Below are 24,024 nucleotides of genomic sequence, written 5' to 3'. Positions count from 1 at the left end.
ACAGACACTCTCGACAAATTTTTTCGCGCTTTCTCTTCTTTTCTTTCGGCACGTTTCTGTCCGGCGATTCACGTCTATACGTGGGTAAAGGACTGACTTCCTTCGCAATCTTGGTTGTTTTCGGAGCCAATCCGAAAGAGGAAGTCTGTAGAAACTACTTTAATGACCTAGACAATCTGAAGCTATATTTGGTGCCCACACGAGTGCGGCCCTTACACGCATAAATACGGTAGGTGAATTTATTTCGCGCTTATCATTAAGGACACAATTGAAAAAACAAAACAGCAGTTAGTAAAACTGGCCACGGTCCGCGGCGTCCTGTACTACTCCACTTACCAATTACAGCTGTGAATAAAACGAGCTTTTTAAAGCCTGGCTGTATCAAACAAACCAGACACAGAAAGATCCTTAAGCCTACAATTTCGTCTCGTGGTTAGCTGCTGTTTTACGTAAAAACAAAAGCTCTAAAATGAGTCTACTTTTTTCTCGCGGACGAATTCAGTTCGGCGGTCCTGAATGTGGGCGGAGCTTCTGTACAGATTGATTTGTATGCGGCTGTAGTTTGTCTGCAGCGTGCGTTCTTTATATACATGGTAATAGAAAAGGCGGTGTATACTGTTGTTTGAAACGGCAGTCAGGGGCCATTTTTCACGTGAATTGAACAGCCGAGATTTGCGCTCAAAACGTGTCTTTGACTAGCGGAACAAAAGCGCTGTGATCGAGTGAGCAGAGAGCAGTTGTCAAGAAACGTTTGCGGTTATTAATCCACTTTGCGCATTATATCCGAAAAACGAAGAAACCATGTCTTGCTAATCATATCGCCATTTCGCAATCACGTTGTGGCCAGGAAACCGTGTTTAATCTAGACCTGAATGGACTGAAGCTTGATGAAAAATCTTCGTTTGCCGAAAACGTCCGCCTCAAAATATAACGTAACAAAAGAACTGTAGCGCGACCAAAACGAACACAAGAATAGAGGCACACAGGATTAGCGCTAGTCCTGTGTGCCTCTATTCTTGTGTTCGTCTTGGTCGCGCTACAGTTCTTTTGTTACAGTATGTACCATCTAGCCCAACAAAAAGTTCTAAATCAAAATATAACCAATACATTTATCACTAGCTCGACCTTAAAGCACTGCACTGCTCTAATGCAGCTGCAATGCGCTATGAAAGTCGTATAAGCAGAACTCTAAGCAGGAGTACAGTGACGAATGGCTGTTGTGGCGCCAACAAAGTACGTCACTGTGGAACACGAGGGTAATTGGGGCTGAAACGCCTTGCCAACCTACCGAACGCACTTATGCACTGCTTTTGGCACTCTTTTCATGTTGACAGAAACAACATGTCACCTTTCCGGAATGTTCGCACATCGTAGAATAGCATAAATAAGAATTCACGGGGGCACCTAAGGGCAGCGGTAGCGCCATCTAAGGATTAGACTTTGCAAATCTCACTTCCGCTCTGCGTGCTGTGGCGCTTTGATTGCGAGAAAACAGATGGCGCCACCACCGCCTTCTTGCGAAAATTAAGCGGCGGTTTTTCGTTAATAAGGACGAAACACTGGGCAAGTTGGTGGGGATTAAATTCTATAATCAAGAAAGAAGCAGGTACGTGTGTCGCATCACCCTCTGTCAGCCTGCTTGATAGGGAGATACCTTTCTTGCGCAACTTTTCGAGCTCGAGAAGGCAGTACGGAGGGTTGGCTTGATTGAAGTGTTTCCTTGTTTGTGTTTTCTTTGGTGTGTGCGGTTTTCGCTCGCTAAGAGTGAATTGGCAAGCACGTGCCAAGGAGTGTGATTCTGTCGGGTTTTCCTTGCTTCGATTGTACGCCACGAGTTCCAGGGTATTTATAGGCACCTTTTTTCCGCAATAAAAATTCAATTGATAGTCTGCGCCCGTGTCGTGTCTTCTCGTTCGCTTCGTCCTTGTTTTTCCCGCGGCTTAAGTATGAATTTTTGCTCGTCGATATCGGCGCACACGATTGCGGGCGACTAGGGGTTTACATCACGAGCGTTTGAACTAGTTAAGTACCGTCCTCAAACTTACAACGAGACAAAAGTTATCACAACAGGCAAGCTCGGTGCTGTGTTTCATTCACCCTGAACGAGCCATCGGTTCAGGCGGGAAAATTTGGAGACTTCGCGATAAAGAAGCGCAACACTGTACGGCGAAAGCCTTTAGCGCAGTTTTGCTGCTTGTGTCACTGACGTGTGGTTAAGATGATAATTAAGCACACAATTGTTTGTGAATCTTAAATGCTGGAGAGAATGCAGGGCTCTTGGGAGGTATTCATCTGATTCGACGCCTTTCTGCAATTGCTCTCCAACGTCCTAGACAAGGAGAACTGCATATGCGTTGGCAGGAAGTAGCGTAGTGCAATAAAGAAAAAAAACGGAAGTAGCGTAGTCGTCACCATGCTCCGCCGCGGAACGGAAGACGGAGGTTCGAATTCCATCGTGCACAAAGATTTTTTTTCCTTATCGAGCTGTAGGGCATAACGAACAGACGGACGGACGCGAACATGAGCCATTAAAGGCTTTCGCCTTGATATTCTCATTACAAACAAAGGATTCAAACATTACAAGGAAGAAGAAAAATGCAGATTACAATATATTTTCCTTTTCACACATACAAGCTCTCAGGGTGCCCAGGTCACTATGTTAAGACATTTTCCGCAGCACCGTCAACGAGAAGTCGCCATCTTGATTCACCAACCGGTTTCCCCACGAGAACTATCGTATTCAAATATTCCTTCTTTCCTGGCACAGTAACTGACTGCAATGCTTGAACATTACCAGCACTAATCCACGATTGGTGTTATCAAATTTATCGCCTTTGTGGCTTCAATTTTCTTTCAGTGTTTTTTTTTTGTAATTGTACTATATTGTATCGGCCCTCCTGCAAGGGCCCAGAAGGACCTGCAGTATTCTGTAGAAAAATAAATAAATGAAATACGAAATTCACGCAGACACCTTATGATGTCGTACGCAATTGAAGACTTCGCGGAAACTATGCGGTGAAGACATTTCAAGCATATTAATCTCTATATATTTTCCTACGCAGTAATATGAATTCCTTTCCTTTGATGCCGCGCTTAGACGCCGTGATGGCAGCTTCTGGGATGCCGTCCAGCTCTGCTAATGTGAAAGACGGCGCCCCCTGATGGCGATAGGAGAGCATAATTGCCTTGTGAATAGGATCGTTTGGTTTATTCGGGTTTAATGTTCCAAGGCGACTCAGGCTATAAGGGACGCTGTAGTGAACGGCTCCGGAAATGTCGACCAGCTGGGGTTCTCTAACGTGCACTAATATCACACAGTACACGGGCCTCTAGAATTTCGCCTCCATAGATATTCGACCTCCGCGGCCGGGAATAAACCCGCGTCTTTCAGGTCAGCAGCCGAGCGCCATAAGCCCTGTGCCACCGCGGCGGCGACCTTGTAGAGAGGAATATAGAAGACAAGGGAGGAACTCTAGAACAGGAGCCGTCGGCGAGGATTCGGGTCTCTTGCGAGTACTTTTGAACTATATAGCTCACAGTGGCTGGGAGGTGCGCAACCTCTGCCACACGGTTCTTTACCAAACACCAAGTATAAATTGCATGGCGTGGAGAGGCAGCTCTGCTGATGTGAAAGACGGCGCCCCCTGATGGCGATAGGAGAGCATAATTGCCTTGTGAAGGACTAGCTGCGAAGCCAACTAGCTCAGCCACACTGTGCTTTGCATTGTGGGTTAGGAAGCAGCACATCAGACAGAATGCTCAATCCGTTCTGCTTTATCGTGCAGGAACTGGCGCTCTTTCTTCAAGTTTAGCATTCCCTTGGTTGCGCTCAAGGAGGTTTTACTGCTGCTGTTCGGTATCACCCAGACATCCAGTCATTCGCACGAGCCGGCCATTACTGCGCTATCGAGATCGTCGAGCTGTTTCGCCTTCTGCCATTGCTTCGATGACGTCAAGTCACGTGGACATACCAACGGCTAAAAGAAGCTGTCCCCTGGCCATCTCAATCAGTGGGCTAGGCAGCAGCACATCGGACAGAATGCTGAATCCGTTCTGCTTTATTGTGCAGGTTAGTTATTATTCTCGATTTTACCTCTTCGAAATGTGGATGCGAAATGTTGACAATAGCAATGTGTAACCATGTCTTTTCTGTCGTTTACCGACCCCTTAATGGTGATCACGAATCATTATGTGCTTCCGTAGAAACTCTGTTTCAATACTGCATAACTAATAAGCTTAACTTTATTTTTTGGCGGGGACTTTAACATTGACTTGATTTCTAATACTCGTGAGTCAAAAGAAATGATATTGTTTACGAGAGCTAGGGCCTAAATATTGTTATTTCTTCTCCAACTACAATTACTAGTACGTCTTCGACACTAATAGATTTCTTTCTTCTCAGCTCCTCCATCAAAAATTTTGCATCTGGAGTCATAGCTTGAGATCTTAGCGATCACTTACCTGTATATGTAGTCATCCCGCATCATGAAAAAGAGACTAGCCTTCCGATCCCTTCAAGAAATGTTTCATTGAGAAACTTGGAAAACTTTCGCCACAGAATATTAAATGTATCTTGGGAGAACGTGCTTTCTTCATCGGACGCAAACATATATTTTGATATCTTTTTTAACCTGCTAAGAACCACTTACGAAATAAGCTTTCTATTTCTGAATTCTTCCAAATCAAAAAAGATCGGTTCGGCTGCGGTGCGCATAAGCGACGGACCTAACCGCTCTGTGCTCTGTGCAGCTCCTGGGGTACGAGGAACCACTGCGCAAGCGCGGCGTGGTCCACCAGACCTGGCAGCATCGGCGACAAGCTTCAGCTGTGCCTGGTAATTGCTGACCGTCTGCGAGTACATCCCCCAGACAACCATCTGCAGTGTCATCAACAGCAAGCACCGACTGGACACGTGGACACGATTGTGCCGGCTTCAGCTATAAAAGGACCCTGCCTACACCATCGAGATTCAGTTCGGCTGCGGTGCGCATAAGCGACGGACCTAACCGCTCTGTGCTCTGTGCAGCTCCTGGGGTACGAGGAACCAATGCGCAAGCGCGGCTTTGTCCACCAGACCTGGCAGCATCGGCGACAAGCTTCAGCTGTGCCTGGTAATTGCTGACCGTCTGCGAGTACATCTCCCAGACAACCATCTGCAGTGTCATCAACAGCAAGCACCGACTGGACACGTGGACACGATTGTGCCGGCTTCAGCTATAAAAGGACCCTGCCTACACCATCGAGCTTCAGTTCGGCTGCGGTGCGCATAAGCGACGGACCTAACCGCTCTGTGCTCTGTGCAGCTCCTGGGGTACGAGGAACCAATGCGCAAGCGCGGCTTTGTCCACCAGACCTGGCAGCATCGGCGACAAGCTTCAGCTGTGCCTGGTAATTGCTGACCGTCTGCGAGTACATCCCCCAGACAACCATCTGCAGTGTCATCAACAGCAAGCACCGACTGGACACGTGGACACGATTGTGCCGGCTTCAGCTATAAAAGGACCCTGCCTACACCATCGAGCTTCAGTTCGGCTGCGGTGCGCATAAGCGACGGACCTAACCGCTCTGTGCTCTGTGCAGCTCCTGGGGTACGAGGAACCAATGCGCAAGCGCGGCTTTGTCCACCAGACCTGGCAGCATCGGCGACAAGCTTCAGCTGTGCCTGGTAATTGCTGACCGTCTGCGAGTACATCCCCTAGACAACCATCTGCAGTGTCATCAACAGCAAGCACCGACTGGACACGTGGACACGATTGTGCCGGCTTCAGCTATAAAAGGACCCTGCCTACACCATCGAGCTTCAGTTCAGCTGCGGTGCGCATAAGCGACGGACCTAACCGCTCTGTGCTCTGTGCAGCTCCTGGGGTACGAGGAACCACTGCGCAAGCGCGGCGTTGTCCACCAGACCTGGCAGCATCGGCGACAAGCTTCAGCTGTGCCTGGTAATTGCTGACCGTCTGCGAGTACATCTCCCAGACAACCATCTGCAGTGTCATCAACAGCAAGCACCGACTGGACACGTGGACACGATTGTGCCGGCTTCAGCTATAAAAGGACCCTGCCTACACCATCGAGCTTCAGTTCGGCTGCGGTGCGCATAAGCGACGGACCTAACCGCTCTGTGCTCTGTGCAGCTCCTGGGGTACGAGGAACCACTGCGCAAGCGCGCCGTTGTCCACCAGACCTGGCAGCATCGGCGACAAGCTTCAGCTGTGCCTGGTAATTGCTGACCGTCTGCGAGTATATCTCCCAGACAACCATCTGCAGTGTCATCAACAACAAGCACCGATTGACACGTGGACACAACTGTGCCGGCTTCAGCTATAAAAGGACCCAGCCTACACCATCGAGCTTCAGTTCGGCTGCGGTGCGCATAAGCGACGGACCTAACCGCTCTGTGCAGCTCCTGGGGTACGAGGAACCACTGCGCAAGCGCGGCGTTGTCCACCAGACCTGGCAGCATCGGCGACAAGCTTCAGCTGTGCCTGGTAATTGCTGACCGTCTGCGAGTACATCTCCCCGACAACCATCTGCAGTGTCATCAACAGCAAGCACCGACTTGACACGTGGACACAAGTGTGCCGGCTTCAGCTATAAAAGGACCCTGCCTACACCATCGAGCTTCGAGGAGCGCGCGCGCCCCTGCGCGCGCGTTCTTCCTTCTTCTTCTGAAACCCTACCTATCCTTCTCTCTATCTGCACGCCGGCAGTGGTTGTGGTGTTTGAACACCAGTCACAGGCCCGTGCATTTTCCTTTCCTCTTCCCCTTTCATCCACTTACTACTACCATCGAGCTTCAGTTCGGCTGCGGTGCGCATAAGCGACGGACCTACCCGCTCTGTGCTCTGTGCAGGTGAGAAAGTGTCATGTTTTTGATAATTCTGTAAATAAGTTACTGATTGCGCACTGCTGCCGAACACAGCAACATTACTTCTATTTTGTTGTACATTGCTTTTTCGCTGAAATTTGGGTTTGCCATTGAGTCATTGTGCCGCGATAACGCACTATCATGAGTAAAGAAGTGAAAGATCTCGCGAAATCTGTTGAAGATATGAAACGCGATCTCAGGGCTGACCTGAGAACTTTAAAGGAAAGCGTCAAATATTGTAGCGACACCTGCGATGGAGTAAACGAACTGCGGAAAGAATTGAAAGAGCTGCGCAAGAGCTTCAGGATTCACACAAAGAGAATGAAGAACTAAGAGCAGAGAACCACAGACTGAGTGACAAGCTAGAAGAATTGGAACATTACCAGAGGTCGAACAATCTGGAGATACGGGGTGTTCCAGAAGGCGGAGATGTGTGTGATGTTGTCAAGAAAATAGGAACGTTACTGGGTGAGCCAATCGCAGATTCAGACATAGACATATGCCACCGAGTGCCTACGTTTAAAAAGCAAGAAAAGAACATTGTTGTGCGCTTTGTGCAACGAACAAAGAAGGACAAAAATCCTGCAAAAGTCAGGAAAACAGCAGCTCAACACAAAATATCTGGAATACGATGGAGACAGCAAACCGGTATACATAAACGAGCATTTAACCACCTTCAGCAAGGAATTGCTTCGCTCTGCAATCATTCAAAAGAAGAAAATGGGCTGGAAGTTTGTGTGGACTCGTGGCGGAAGAATACTTGCTAGGAAGGACGAAGAAGCTGACGTCGTACGCATCACCAGCTTGTCTGATGTTGAAAAAATTTCAAACTGAATCAAGACATAAAGAAAACCTTCATCAATGGCACTATCTATGGCTGAGGATATGTATGTAAACTGCTGTTATTATGACACGGAAGATTTTAAATCAAGATTTGAAAACTTCAGAGGAAAATTCACAACACTTCATTTAAACACTACAAGTATCAAAAACAAGACAGATGACTTTGAAATACTGCTTAGTTCTCTCGAAATGAAATTTCATGCCTCAGCACTCACTGAAACTTGGCTGCCTGAAATGGATGTACCGCCCCACATTGATGGCTACAAGTGTATGAGTTTAAGTAGACAGAGGAAGAGAGGAGGAGGTGTTGCGCTCTATGTGATGAGCAGTTTGCACCTCCAAGCTATAGATGAATTGACAAGGCTGGATGACGACGTTGAAAGCCTTTTTGTCAGGGTCTCAAATTTTTCAATTGGCGTTTTATACAGACCACCAGCGGGTAATACATCAAAATTTTTAACTTTTCTAGATGATGCACTCTGACTGCTTCAGTCCTCAACTTCGCCCATCCTAATCCTTGGTGATCTAAATATAGATACACTATCAAGCAATGCAGAAGCACAAGAATTTCAAAATGTCCTGAATCTTCATGCCTGTACTAATACCATACGACCGCCCACCAGGATTGCTCGCGACACCGCTACCTCCATAGATGTTTGCATCACGAATACATATTGCAGCCATGTTACTTCCGGTGTTATAATCAATGATATTAGTGATCACATGCCAATTTTTTGCCTCACTTCTTCAGGAATGGAAAGCGATTTACATCCTTTAAATTTTACGTACCGTGCAATTGACCAGGAGAGCCTTCAGAGATTTAAAGCACTTATTGAGCTAGAATTTTGGGAAGATGTATATTAAGAAACCAGCGCCAATATGGCCTATAACGCCTTCTTGACGAAGTTTTCTAGATGTTATAATGCGGCCTTCCCATTGCAAGAATGTGAAGCAAGGAGCAAGAAAATAAAGAAACCATGGATCACTCGTGAATTGCACAAAAGAATAAGGCAAAAGAACAAAAAGTACCACGAATTTATAAGGTGCAAAGATTCAAGCGTACTCGTGGAGTTCAGGAAGCTTAGAAATCAATTGAATTCCGATTTAAGAAAGGCAAAGAACACCTATTATGAAAATAGCTTCATGAAGGCTCAAAATGATTCTAGGAAAGTATGGGACATCATCAACGAAGTGATGGGTAAAAAGCGTCACCAACAAGACATGATAGACATTTACAAAGATGGCGTTTGGGTTCCCGTAATGGAAGTTGCTGAAGAAAGGAACAGAAATTTCATTACCGTTGGCTCGTGTGAAGAGGCTCAAGCAGAAAAAGGCAGCCTAATATCAGAGAGGCAACTCGAACCTCTTATGCTTGTACCAACGACTCCTACTGAAATATACGAAATAATTCAAAGTATATCGAATTGTGTCGCTGCTGGAATAGATGGTATAAAAGTTCCACCCATAAAATATGTTGCAAATATACTCAGCCCGATATTGTGTGATATTATAAATAAGAAGCTCCAGACTGGTGAATTTCCTGAGGAACTAAAAATTGCTAAAGTAAGCGGAAGTTTTCTCTATTTTCCTGAAAATACCAAATACTAGCTCCAGTGGTATCTTTGACATTCAAGTCCGCCCAATTAAATTCATTGCTGACATTATTGCCGTCCCACTTGCCCATATTTTCAATCGTTTTCTCTCAAGTGGAGTATTTCCCGCACAGCTACAGTGCGCAAAGGTTTGTGCTCTACACAAAAAGGCGGACAAAAATAATTTAGCAAATTGCAGACCAATTTCTATATTACCAATTGTTTCTAAAGTACTTGAAAACGCCATCCATTCACGTCCGGTATTATTTACAGATAAACATAACATCTTGACTCACTGTTAGTAGGGTTTTAGGAAACATTGTTCTACCGAACTTCTGCTTCATCAAAATGAGTTTATTATAAAAAACTTGAAGAATAACGATACATACTGGCAGTTTTTATAGACTTTACAAAGGTATTTGATTCTCTTAACCGGGCTATTTTGCTTAGAAAATTTGAATTCTACGGAATTCGTGGTGTTACCTTGAAGTTAATGGAATTATACCTTAGTACTCGCATGCAGTCTGTTTCAGTAAACTGCACCTCCACATTTAAATCTACTTTGCTGGTGTTCCTCAGGGCGGCATTTTGGGACCGTATTTATTTAATATTTACATAAGTGACATTATTAACATTGATGATGATACGAAATTCCTGATCTATGCAGATGACACGAGCCCATTTTTCGAGGGTGGCGATTGCGAAAGACTTGTTAATCGCGCAAACAGCACTTTAAGTAAACTTCATGATTGGCGTTCCTGCAACGGCTTGGTTATTAATACCCAGATAACTAAAGCAGTCGTTTTCAGAGCAAAGGACAGAGATGTTGTTCCAAACAATCTTCAAATGCAGTGTCAGCCGATAGAAATTGTGACAGAATTTAAAACTCTAGGCGTAATTTTTTCAGAGCACATGCTGTGGGATTCACACACTAATAATGTGGTCACGACCCTAGTTCGCACTATAGGATTATACTACAGACATCGAGACCTATTTCCTGTAAACACAAGACTACTAATTTATCAATTACTGTTTTTATCGAGCATAAATTACTGCTTTTTAGTGTGAGGCAAGACAACCTCAACAAACGCCAGGAAACTGACGGTAATGCAAAACAAAATAATCCGGATTCTTCAAAATTCTTCACTAGACCAGTCAGCAGACAGCTTGCTTAGAAAGGTTACACTAATTAACATACAGAACTTATAAGTATAATGTATAAGTGTCACCTTTGTAAAAGTTAAGGGATGAAAGGAAACAAGGCGTTCATCTCATAACTAATCTGGCAAACTTGCAAACGAATACCAATTATTAAACAACTAGACACTCTGAGCACTGGGAAGTCCACCGTAACCGCAATAATTACGGGAAACAAATGTTACGATACATAGTACCAATATTATTAAATTATTTTTTTTCGCAAAGAAATTGATCTGATGAGCATTTAGAAAACAGAATTCAGAGATTTATGCCTTTAGTTGTTTAGAAATAGCGTTGAGAAAATGTAATTCCTTCTTTTTTTTTCTCAAATGCTGCAAATGTACTACCTCTGCACTACCTTTTATAAATTTTTTTTTTCTAGGGTCGGATCTGTATGCTCTGTGTACCTGTTAATTCGCCTGTTTGGTTTTATAACTGCTGTTCTTTCAAATCTTGGAAGTATTTTCAATCATGCATACTTACAGTGCGTTTTGTACTTGTATATTACAACAGAATGGTCTTTCGCCATTTTTTATTGACGTACAAAATATGCATCAAAACGTTTTTTTTGTGTGTGTGTATGCTGATCTGTGTATGTATATTGTATGAGCTGCTGTTTCCTATGTAAACAAGGGGGGTGGGAGCTTGTCAAGCAAGCTGTTCAGCAGATTTTTCTTCCGTCTCCTCATGTTTTGAACAAACATGAAAATAAACCATATTGGTAAGTGTTTTCGCAGTGATGACCGTTTTTTATTGCTTCTGCGATGCCCACTTGGTCTAATAAGTACTGTCCCGGCTGTTTATTTCAAAACAAGTCTTTTGATTCGTGGTGACATCGAGTCGAATCCTGGGCCTACAGACCAGAAAATGAATGTTGCAACAATTTCTCTTGGGGCAAAATAACATGACTGCTGCAATAAAGAATGTCCTTACTAGGCAAGAAAACCTTGAAAAAAAAATGTCGCAAGTTTACATGAACGAATGAGTGGCATAGAAACACAGATTGCTTCTCTTGGTACATTGAAGCCAGAAGTAAGTGGCCTGAAATCAAGTGTCGCTGAACTAGAACAGAATGTTTATTGCTTCTTGAATAAGGTTAATTAGAAAGCTGGAGTCGAAGGAGTAATTTGGTAATTTATGGCGTTAAAGAGGAGAGCACTGAGACATTTGATGATCTTACCAAGAAGATAAAAGAAGGCGTGTTTCTTGAAAATATTGAATTAACCATTAGTAGAATTGAACGCTGTCACTGGCTGGGAAAGAAGAAAGATGGTGATCGTCCAGTAATTCTGAGGTTTTTAGACGACCGATATAAACTATCGATAATGGAAGCCTGTCTCAAACTCAACGGTTCTGAAATATCGATTTCAGAGGGTTTTTTTCTCGGTGTTCGTCAGAGATGGCAAAAATTATGGGAAAGCTCTGCAGAGGAAAGGTCGAACGGTGAGAAAGTCAAGTTATTCTTTGATAAATTAAGTCTGAACGGGACCTTCTTTGCCTGGGACTAAATTGAGAGCAAGCGGTACAGGATTACCAAGCACACCTGACGCAACAAAACTAAAAGAGGCTGCTTTCGAGTTTTAAATACAAACTGGCACAGTATTGTTAATAAAGTGGTTCAGTTGGAAGGTCTCTCACTTACGCATGACCTTGATGTAGTAATGCTGACTGAGACGTGGTTAAGCGAAGGTATATATGACAGTGAATTTGTGTCCAAACAACTACCAGGTCTTTAGAAAAGATCCTGACAGAAGAGGTGGGGGGTTTACCATAATATACAAAGCATCTCTGCTACTTATACCTTTATCTGACGTCGCCGGAGTCGAGGGCATATTCTGAAAAGTTTATGCTGATAACATCAAGTATTTACTAGGCGCCATTTACAGGCCCCATAACTCTCCTGTCACTGTGTTGCACCATTTAAAAGAGTACTTCCATTGTCATGTAAAACAGAAGACAGAATAATTATGACCGGTGATTTCAATTTCCCGAACATTGATTGGTGCTCTTTTTCTTCCCAGTCCTGTAATTTCATGGAAAACGAAATGTTGGACCTTGCCTTAAAATTTGATCTACTGAAAGTTTTAAATGACCCTACAAGAATCCAGAACGGTTCAATGTCCATCCTAGATCTCTTTTTTCTAAGTGGCAATATTACGGGAAACATCTCTTGTGATGTTGCTACTGGTGTATCAGATCATAAGGCAGTTTTATTGTCACTGAATGATGTTTCTTTAAAGCATGAACATGCTCTTCATTGCTTTCCAAGTTTTTCCACGAGCATATCGACATTCTTGACCTTCGCTATGACGATTTGCAAACGAATCCTTGCAGCATTTATGACTTGTGGCTCATGTTCAAGAACATGTTTGATGAATGTATCCAGCGTTTCGTGCTGAAGATATCCAAGAAGCAACCCTTAGATCCGCAGAGAGACGCTGCACTTGAAGCGTAGGCTAAAACGTCTTAAAAATTGAGCGAAATGAGCCGCCCCTTCTATAGCTCGTGTTACTGAAGAGGTGTCACGGCAATTTAAATATCTGACTTTAATTGTCTTTGTCTTTTGATAAACTGCTTATCAATGGTGTCTCGTATTTCTGGGATGATCAAACCAGTAGCGCAGTGCGCGTGTCCCTTGCCTGACGCATCCCTTCCAGTTCCCGTAATGTGGCTGGCAAACCACCCGTGCGGCCAAACGCGCAGCGTTGCTCCAATTACGATGTCAGTTTTCTGTACACTAACATAAGGAGTGTTCTTTCTAAAAACGTAGCACTTTCTTCTTTACTTGATTCATGCTGCTCCTCGGTCATGGCGCTTACCGAGACTTGGTTAAATGACATGGTTCGTGATGATGTCGTTTTCGCCTGTGACTCCGAATTCAACATATTTCGTTGTGACCGCACGGGCCGTAGAGGTGGCGGTGTCCTTCTGGCTGTCAATAAAGTGCTCACTGCTGTGCCTATCGAGGTCACGTCGTACCTAGAATCGGTATGGGTCCAGTTGAGTTGTGGTCCCACGGTCGCCATCATTGGCGTCATTTAACGCCCTCCGGACATGAATTCTTCATTCGCAAGTCAGTTTTCTAATTTACTAAGCGATCTTACTTGTCGTTTCCCGAATTCAAGCTTACTTTTACTTGGTGACTTTAACTTTCCGGCTATTAACTGGTCGTCATTAACAGCTCCTGACAATGATCCTGAAGCTCAGGCTTTCCTCCAGTCCTGTCTCGATTTCTCTTTGCAGCAACTTATTTTTGAACCTACGCGTCGTTCCGCCACTACAGCCAATATTCTCGATCTTATCTTGACAAGTGATCCTTACCTTTGCTCCAACATTGCGCTCTTAGAAGGCCTTTCCGACCATTCCATAATCATGGGTAACCTGAATTTTGTGCCCCATAAAAAGGTAACTCGCACTAAACAAATAAGGTGCTACAACCGAGCAAACTTCGATGAAATAAACGCTCAGTTCTCAGTCTTTGCCGATCATTTTCTTCACGATTTGTCGTCACGCTCCGTGGAAACGAACTGGAACCTGTTCAGCGTGAAACTTGCTACTCTCACTGACAGATTCATACCAGTCATCAGTATCCCATGCACTAACACAGCGCCTTGGTTTAATAGGCATCTACGTCTCCTTAATAACAAGAAAAAGCTCCTTTACAGACAAGTCGACAAGAACAGACACTCCGAATCTTGGCAACGGTACAAACTATGTGATAAGGAATATCAGTCTGAGTTGATATCTGTACGTAGGCACATCTTCACACACGATCTACCGGCAATGCTAACAAACAATCCACGGAAGTTCTGGCAGATAATAAACCCCGCTAATCATCCTGACATCACTCTTACCAACGCGGAAGGCAGCAGTGTTCCAGTGGCCGAATGCACCGAACTTTTCAATAACGCATTCACATCCGTTTTTACCGTGAAGATCTCCCTCTACCTCCTATTTCTGTCAGCACTTCTAATACGTCAATGTCTGAAATATGTATCAGTGAGACAGGTATCTTATCCTTACTAGGGAAGCTTAAAAGAACATCAGCATCAGATCACCTTGGCTTTAATAACAAAATAATCAAAAATTCATCTGATGGTATTCATCGCATCTTGTCCGCTATTTTTTCACAATCTCTGTCATCAGGCGTGATTCCGCTGGACTGGCGCCTAGCTAAAGTTGAGCCAATTTTCAAGTCTGGTGATCGTTCCTCACCACTAAATTACCGACCCATTTCATTAACTAGCACTGTTTGCAAACTTCTTGAACACGTAATTCACTCGCAGGTAATTAACTATCTTGAAGAACATAACATTATCTTTAAATATCAACATGGGTTCCGTAAAGGCTACTCATGCGAAACGCAACTTGCCGGATTCATTCAAGGCATACATTCATCGATTGATGCTGGCATTCAAGTAGACTCCATATTTCTTGATTTTTCTAAAGCTTTCGACAGAGTACCTCACAACCGGTTAATAATGAAACTAGCACTGCTTAATATTCACCCTCTTGTCATTGCATGGGTTAAAGTTTTTCTCTTTTTCAGGTCTCAATTTACAGCTGTCAATAACCACAATTCGTCTTTCAGTCAAGTACACTCTGGCGTCCCACAAGGAAGTGTGCTTGGCCCCTTACTTTTCCTAATATTTATCAACGATTTACCGGATTTCATTTCTTCCCATATCAGACTTTTTGCTGATGATTGTGTAATTTATCGCAAAATTTATTCTAACACCGATTGCCAATCCCTTCAATCTGACCTGGATTCAGTAACAGCATGGTGCTCAACCTGGCTTATGCAACTTAGTCATTCAAAAACTAAATTGAGGTCTTTTACTAACCGAATGTCTCGAATTCAAACAGCATACTCCTTAAATAATAGCTCACTCGAGCTAGTCACCACGTGTAAGTACTTAGGACTTCACCTTCATTCAGACTTAGAATGGAACCACCATATTAACCTTATGCTTGCATCTGCTAATCGGTCATTAGGTTTCTTAAAACATAACCTAAAGCATGCTCCTCCTCACCTCCGTGCCCATGCCTATACCACTCTAATTCGACCTAAAATCGAATATGCCTCGGCTATTTGGGACCCTTACCAATCTTACCTAATAAATAACATTAAATCATTGCAGAACCGCGCCGTTCGTTTAATTTACTCCGATTATTCACGTAACACCGGCATCACAGCCTTAAAGAAACGCGCAGGTCTCCAGGATTTATGTCTCCGCCGCAAAAATGCACGACTATCACTTTTTCATAAACTTTATCATCATCCATCACTTCATAACGACTTTTTTTCTTTGCCTCCTTCGATTTTTGACCGCCGCGATCATCCCTTTAAAGTTAGGCGTTTCACGTGCAGAACATTTAACTATGCGGATTCATTCTCACCCCGCACAATATCTGACTGGAACACTCTGCCTTCACATATCGCAACCACCACTGATCCTGATAAATATTTTAATCTTATATCTTCAATAACTACTGCTTAACTCTTCGCATACATTGTTATTTCTTCATGGCTTCCTTTACAGGGTATGTTATTGCAGGGTATGTTATTAAATGATTCACTGCATTAGTGTTCTGTTTGTATAATTTTAATACTGCAGTAATCTTCGTTCTTTGCCGCGCTGCCATTCCTTTGATTCGTTTGCTTACTTATGTCATGCGAAGTGTCTTATTTTTGCTTTTGTTGTTTTATATTTGTGGTTTTGTTTTAGTCTGTTCATTTGCCTGTGCCCCCCCCCCCCCATTATGTAATACCCTCTCGAGGGTCTTTAGGGGTATTCTGTATAAATAAATAAATAAATAAATAAATAAATAAATAAATAAATAATTCACAAAGAAAGTTATTTTGGTGTCCAACTCCCACCATTTATTATAAAATCTATTGAAAAACTTTGGAGGACGATTACTTCGAGTTCCCGCTCTGCTGGCATGTTTGTAATAGTTGGAAAATGTATATGTGAATATAACGCAGCCTGTATTGCCTATAATAAATACTCCAAAACTGTTTTTATTGCACACAATGATCATCTTCCATCATTCAGTCTGTCTTTACCCCCTATACCTGATTTTGCCATGTCGAAAATGGAGTGTTCAATTGGCTTCTATAGATTGATATCAAGAAATCGTTCGGCCCAGACGACATCCCAAATGCCTTTCTGAAGCAGTACGCGCAATGGTGCTCCAAGTAATTATGTGTCGTATTTAGGTCAATAGAGGAAGGCGCCCTACGCGATGACTGGCGAGTTGCCAGATTTAAACCATTTCATTAAACTGGTGACAAAACACATGTGCCAAACTATCGCCCTATTTCATTTCTCAGCATGTACGACACCGAGCACATTATTGATAAAAATATATCTACCTCTCTTGAAGAAAAAAAAAACATGAAGAAAGCTCTGCATGGTTCCAGAAAAAGATAGTCGACATGTACACAGCTAATGAAGAGAATTCACGATTTCACGAGTGTGTATATATGACGTGCTTCTTCCTAATAAAAAATCAGTTCTACGTTGAGCGCTGGTTTGTGTGTCTCGTCTCTTGGTCTGTGTGTGTTGGCGCTGATGAACCACCACTATGCCAGTTTGTTATCTAAATGGTGCCCACTGTTACCTAAATGGTGCTTGTTATCTAAATGGTGCCCACATGTCATTCCAGTTGAATCAGGGGTTCCCCGAGGATCTGTGCTTGGACCGCTTTTGTTTATTATATTAATTAACAATATTGTCCATGATCTCTCTGTCCATGTTAAATTATATGCTGGTGATTGTGTCCTCAATGAACAACTTAATTCTATTGAAGATCAAATCATGCTTAATAATGACTTTCAGAAGGTTATGCATTAGTGTCTTAGACGAAAAATGCTGATAAATTCTGATAAAACAGTATATATGAGAATAACGCTTCAAAAGAATTTTCTTCTCTACCAGTATGGTACTTCCAATAGCGCGCTCTCTGAGGTAACATGCAAGAAATATCCAGGCCAATGAATTTGCAATAATCTTTCGTGGAACAAACATGTTGATACCATCTCAGCAAATGTTCTTCGTATTCTTCTTGAGGGGCGCATGACGGTTTGCTACTCCCAAAACACATTTCGTTGCGTATAACACTATTGTGTTTCCAATCTTAGACTATGCCTTAATGATCTGGAACCCATATATCAAGATAAATATTCACAATTACGAATGGGTTAAAAACGCAGTAAGATTTATCTGCAATTGTTATGGCCGCACCTTCATCACTAATCTTAAAGAAAGTGGCTTACCATCCGTTACTCATAGAGACGGTATTTTTCGCCTGAAATTCTTTTTCCAGTCAATTAATGGGCATTATGTCACAAATAATACGGAGTCTAAAATTAATTTATGAACGAAAGAAGTTTGAAGAAGACGACGAGGTTGGCGGTAAGAAAGACGTGGATTAACATGAGACTAAAGAAGATGAAGAAGAAGCATTCGGTCAGATGGAAAGAGATGATTGGCGGAGAGGAGAAGAAGAGGACGACGACAAAGATTACGTAGACTAAAGCCAATTAAGGCTATAAAAGCGCGAAGGAGAGCGAGGAACGGTGGAAGAACAGAAAAACGGAGGCTCCGGCGGGTCAGGGAAACTTTGGCTGGAAGAGAGCGACGTCGGCTACTGCTCCGGTGAGCTCGCGTTCTACGGCTTCTCATCGTGGACTTCCTGCCGTTCCTGAGCCCGTTCCGAGGAGTCAATGGAGGACGCTACCACCTGCTACGGCCAGGGGTGTCCCCAGCGCTGTTGTCACCCATCCGAGTTGTGCCCCAACGCCAACAGCACTGGCATCACCTCCACGGGCGTTTGGTCCGGAAGCTTGTACGACGCAGCCAGCGACGCCAGCCGCAGCACGTCGAACGCTGCATCCACGCCGGCTACTGGACCCATACAACGCCACATCCACGCCGAACCAACCGTGAGCACGACCGCCGACCGCAAACAGTAGAACGCCAGTAGTAGACGCTAGTAGCAGTGCCCCGGGTTGTGTGTATTTATGGTTGTGCGTTTTGTATTAGTTTTGTTAGTTTTATGTGCTAGTGTGTGTCTCACGTAGGATGCATTAAATGTGCGTCTGCGTGGATACACCTGTCACCTAGTCCATTCTTTCGGTCCGAGTGTTGTTCGGGAAGATCCGTGACATAGATAAGTGGCGAGCCTGTGCCAGATTTCATTTCCTTGTTTCTTTTTGCTTTGTCTCGGATCTTTCCTGTCTCTCTATGGCAGAAAGTATGGATTTAGCAAGAACGTTAGAACTGGCGCTCAAGCTAGGGTTAAGCAAGGAAGAGGCGATGCGTCTCTATGACGAGGAGAAAGAAGAGGCAAAGAGGCAGAGAGAGGAAAGGGCGCAAGCACGCACAGACGCTTGCGAAGCCGAAGAGCTGGAGGCGAGAAGCCCTCGCGAGGCAGAACAGGAAAAAAGAAGGATAGAAGAGAGGAGTTTCTTTTGTGGAAACAGGCGCATATTGCGGAAGGATATGAGAAGGTGACGGACAATGATCAGCGTTCCTTATCAGTTATAGAATCTCCTAGACCGGCCAGAATTTGTCCAGGGAAGCTGATGGCTCCCTCCGATGACAAAAGAGATGATTTGGGCGCATATCTGCAACGATTCGAGCGGATAGCTTTGAGGCAAGGCTGGGAGCATAGTGAATGGACCACGGCATTGAACATGTGTCCAGTTGGGGAGGTACTGAATGTGTTTGGAAGGATGCCTGCTGCTGATTCCATGGACTACGGGAAAGTCAAGAAGGTTTTGCTCCGAAGATTCAGGCTTACGGCAGAGCTTTTTCGTGAGAGATTTCGCACCGCGAAATCTGAGGATTCTGAAACCGCTAAGCAGTTTTTCTGCATGCTGACCAATTATTTCGATAGATGGCTTGATATGTCAAACACAGAAAAGAGTTTTGAAGGGGTGCGCGACAAGCTGGTCACAGAGAAATTTTTAGAATGTTGCAGTTCAAACCTAGCACTATTCCTGTAAGGAAGTTGTGTGCATTGGAAGAGTTCGCCGACCCTGCAGACCAATTACTCGAAGTTCAAAAGTTGAGATATTTGAGTAACGCAAGGGAGGAAACACAAAAGGTCCCAGAGACAGATGCGACAAAACCAAGAGCCTATGGCGGTGCATTTAAGGCGCCAGTAAGTTATTTTCTCTGTGGCAAGGCATGACACCGTGCAATTGACTGTCGGACTAGTTGCGCTGCTAAAAAGAGACCGGTTGTGTGTCAGAGTTGTAATCGGAGGGGTGATATTCTGGATGAGTGTCGATACAGAACGTAGGACCGAGCTGCATGCGTTGTCGACTCTCGGGCAGAACTTGTCATACCTTCTGAGGTTCCACAGCTAAAAGGAAAGCAAACGCCGCTGGAAAATGAGGCGGTGAGGGGAACAACCAAGTCGAAAGCAACAATGCCGGTTGTGGTTGGGCATATAGGAGACCGTCCTATATTGGTACTTAGAGACAGCGGAGCACCCACAGTTTTGGTTCGGAGAAGCCTGGTGAAGGACGAGGATCTTACAGGCGAAGCGTCGGCCTTCACTTTTGTAGATAGCATAGTAAGGTACTTTCCTGAAGCCAAGATTCTACTGTCTACGCCATATTATACTGGACAGGTAGTGGAAAAATGCGTAGACCAACCCATCTACGATCTCATCTCGGGAAGCATTACGGGTGCAAGAAGTGTCTAAGACCCTGATCGCGAGTGGAGGAAACTCGACGTTGAACACCCAAAGGGGGAAGGGGATGGGGCAGTCAGTTTCTCGTCGGCCGTGGTGACAAGAGCTCAAGCGACAGCCCGAGCCACGCAGCGTCCGCTCTCTATTCCAGTTACTTTGTGTCTGAGCCTAACACCAGGCGAAATTGCAATTAGGCAAAGAGAAGACCCGAGCTTGAAAGCCTGCTTTGGAAGTCGGGGAAAAAGTGAAAAGAAAGAAGAGTCGTACGTCATTCGAATATGAGTTGGTAAATGGTCTTGTGCACAGGGAAATCATATTTAGCTCAGGAAGGCGGATCCAACAGCTCGTGTTACCAAGAGATATCGGAGAGGCAGTGCTACGCTTAGGACATGACGCCATTATGGCCGGACACCAAGGTGTTCAAAAAACGGTCCCTTGGTTCACCGAGGAGTTCTGTTTGCCGGGTGTCCAGATTGACGTTAAGCGTTTTATTCGCTCATGTGACGTGTGCCAGCGCACAGTTCCAAAGGGAAGAGTTGGTCCCGTACCTCTGAGCAAGATGCCAGCCATCGGCCAACCGTTTCAAAGAGGGTCTATTCATAGTGGGGACAATCTCTCCAGTATCCGCCAGAGGCAATAGATACGTGCTTATCCGGTTGACGTGGCCACTCGTTATCCTGACGCTATTCCATTGAAGAATATTGACATTATCGAAGTGGCGGAGGGTCTTGTGGAGATTTTCTCGCGTTATGGGTTCCCGAGCGAAATTTGAGTGACCGGGGCTCGAACTTCACGTCAGAACTAATGAAGGAGGTTAATTGACTTTTGTCAGTAAGGCAGTTACGACCAACGCCAAACCATCCCATGTGTAATGGGTTTGTACGGCGGTTCAACGGCAACCTCAAAAATGTGATCAAGAAAATGTGCCAGGAGAGACCTACTTATTGGGATAGATATCTCCCAGCTCTTTTGTTCGCTTACCGCGAAGTACCGCAAATGAGTCTTGGTTTCTCACCTTTCGAGATGTTGCATGGGAGAACTGTTAGAGGTCCACTTACAATACCCAAGGAGCTGTGGACCAATAAACAGATTGCGTCAGATCTCAAGACAACATACGCATACGTTCTTGATTTGCAGGACAAGTTGGAAGACACATGCAGGCTTGCACATCAAGGCCTGGAAAAGGCGCGTGAACGCCATAAGAGATAATATAAAAGAAAGCCATTCACAGGAATCTGGATCCGGGGACAGGGTTCTCGTCCTGCTCCCCACGGATGCACTGGAAGGGCCCGTACCTTGTGACGCGCAAGAAAAATAACATGGATTGTGAATTATTCATTAACAACACTAAGAAGGTTTTCCATGTAAATAGGTTGGAAAAATACGAAGAAAGAGGTACCGTACGGTATGGCCACAAGGAAGCATGTTCGGTAGTGTCCGAGGAGACAGGTTATGTTGCCGAGGTGCCCAGGTGCAGTGTGAAGAAAAATTCAGGAGGGGATGAGGTACTAATGAAGCGTAATGTAAATCAAGACTGACGATCACAGCTCTACTCCAAATTAAGGGGGAGGTGTTTTCAGATGGGCCAGACTAAACGGGGGCCCTATATTGCAAATTATATCCCTATACAGACAGAGCCAACCAAATGGCTCTAACCATCTCTGGGATGTATCTTTTTGGTATTGTTGATTTGTTGCTTCTGTTGTTGTTGTTATGTGATAATAAAAGGGATTGTGTTGTGGACATTAACATGTTTATTAAATACACCGTAAGGACCACGGCAGTAGTGTGTTAATGTTCTGTAAGTGCAATTTGTGTGCTGTGTTGGTGGCGTGATTTTGGTATGTGCCGGACATGTATGTGCGGTGGGATGTGTGCGGGGTCTAGAATCGCCACAGAAGATAATCGGCTGGCTGGAAGGCTTGAAGATGAGGATGACGTGAGCAGTTTTCATGGAAAAACTCTTGAGAGAGGAGGCCCTCTTGTCACATATAATAGGGAATCTAAAATAAAATGATGTACGAAAGAGATTTGAAGAAGAGGATGAGGTTGGTGGTAAGGATGACGTGGATTAACCGAAGACTAAAGATGAGGAAGAAGCATTCGGTGGGGTGGAAAGAGATGACTGAAGTCTAGAGTCTGACGGAAACCCGTCTGGTAGGGATGGTACATGATGAAAGAAGAAGGCGCCGACCAAAAGAAAAGATTGGATGACGTGTCGGCTCCCCCACGGGAGCCTTGTTCACAATGAGGCGTAACGTAGCTTCGTCCTTTATTTATACACGGCGCATGAGCGACCCCAGACACCTGGCGTAGATTGGGGGCAAGTTTCCGTCATTTCAATTGAGCGTGTGCGCTGTCGTCTGAATAATCAGTGATTCCAGATAGAGCCGTGACTTGCTGACCCTTTCTTTTGCAATCACACGTGCCTCGGCCCAGTCTATGTTGTGTGCAGCGGAAACCGAGTGGTCGGCAAGCGCATTTTGACCTGCGCGCCGGTTTCTGATGTCACTCTGGTGATCCCGTATTCGTCGTTCAAAGTCACCCGACTCGCCGATATACACAGATGGGCAGTCCGCACAGGGTATCGAATACACGACACCTGGGAACGTTTCTTTCTTTAGCTTGTCTTTGACGTGCACAAGCTGACTATTCAGTTTTCGAGCTGGCACATGCGCGGTCTCAACTTCGTAGGACCGTAATATGCGCGCCAAAGGTTCGCTGATGCCAGGAACATAGGAAATCGCGGCTCGTTTCTGGGTAGCGGGACTAGCTTGCAGCCTAGGACGTTCCATATGGCGCTGTGCGGAGTCCATGACGTGTACAGGATAGCCACAAGTGGACAAGTCACGCCGTACACGCACATCTTCAGCAATCTCGTCTTCTCCTCTGGAACACATTTTTTTTCGTCGGAGGAGCGATGACACCACAGAACGTTTCTAGCAATCAGGCTGAACGGACTTAAAATGTAGGCACCGGCCGGTGTGCGTGGGTTTTCCGTAAATGGTGAAATTTAGACGTGAGGACTGTCTGGAAACGAGTATATCTAAAAATGGGAGGCGGCCGTTGATTTCCTCTTCAACGGTGAACTGTATGCTAGACTCCAAGCTGTTCAGGTGAGTATTAAAGTCATGCAATGCTTCTTTCTTCAGGATGCAAAAGCAGTCGTCCACGTACCGCAGGAATACTTTTGGGGCAGGCGTTAAAGACGCAAGAGCACGGCCTTCGATTCCTTCCATGGCCAAGTTCGCAACTGTCACAGAAATCGATGCCCCCATGGCGGCTCCATGAATCTGCCTGAACGGGACATCCTCAAAAGTGAAGTACGTGTTTGACAGGCAAAATCTCAGAAGGCGGGTCAGGTCATGCACATCTATCGGGGTTCTTTCTGGTAGTGATGGGTCTGATTCAAGAGCAGCGGTGCATGCTTCCACGGCAAGGTCAATCGGCACACTTGTGAAGAGTGACTTTACGTCGAATGAAACCATGATTTCTCCGGCGTTGATTTTAAGGTTTTGAACCTTTTCGATGAAGTGCTGGGTGTTGCGCAGGTGCGTAGGGCTCCTGCCGACGAGAGGAGAGATAACTCTGTGCAGAAACTTGGACAGATTCTGAAGCGGCGAGCGCGTAAAATCCACTATAGGGCGCAGAGGGACGTCAGGCTTGTGAATCTTTGGCAGGCTGTAGATCGCCGGGGCTGAACCATTGTGGCACAATAGGTAGAAATACAGCGACCTGTGCTGCGGGGGCACCACTCGAAAAACGTCGGTCAGCAATTTTTGTAGTTCTCTCTGCACCTTGGCCGCCGGA

General features: G+C 44.8%; 1 protein-coding gene across 1 annotated transcript in view; it reads right to left on the bottom strand.

The window, feature by feature from the left end:
• Window positions 1–24,024, bottom strand: part of LOC144111039 (alpha-amylase-like) — a 644,630-nt gene that overhangs the window by 61,783 nt on the left and 558,823 nt on the right. The gene's annotated exons all lie outside the window — the stretch shown is intronic.

The sequence above is a fragment of the Amblyomma americanum genome, chromosome 11 (genome assembly GCF_052857255.1).
Source record: "Amblyomma americanum isolate KBUSLIRL-KWMA chromosome 11, ASM5285725v1, whole genome shotgun sequence".
In the NCBI taxonomy this organism is placed as follows: Eukaryota; Metazoa; Arthropoda; class Arachnida; order Ixodida; family Ixodidae; genus Amblyomma; species Amblyomma americanum.
This window is presented reverse-complemented; position numbering and strand designations above follow the sequence as displayed.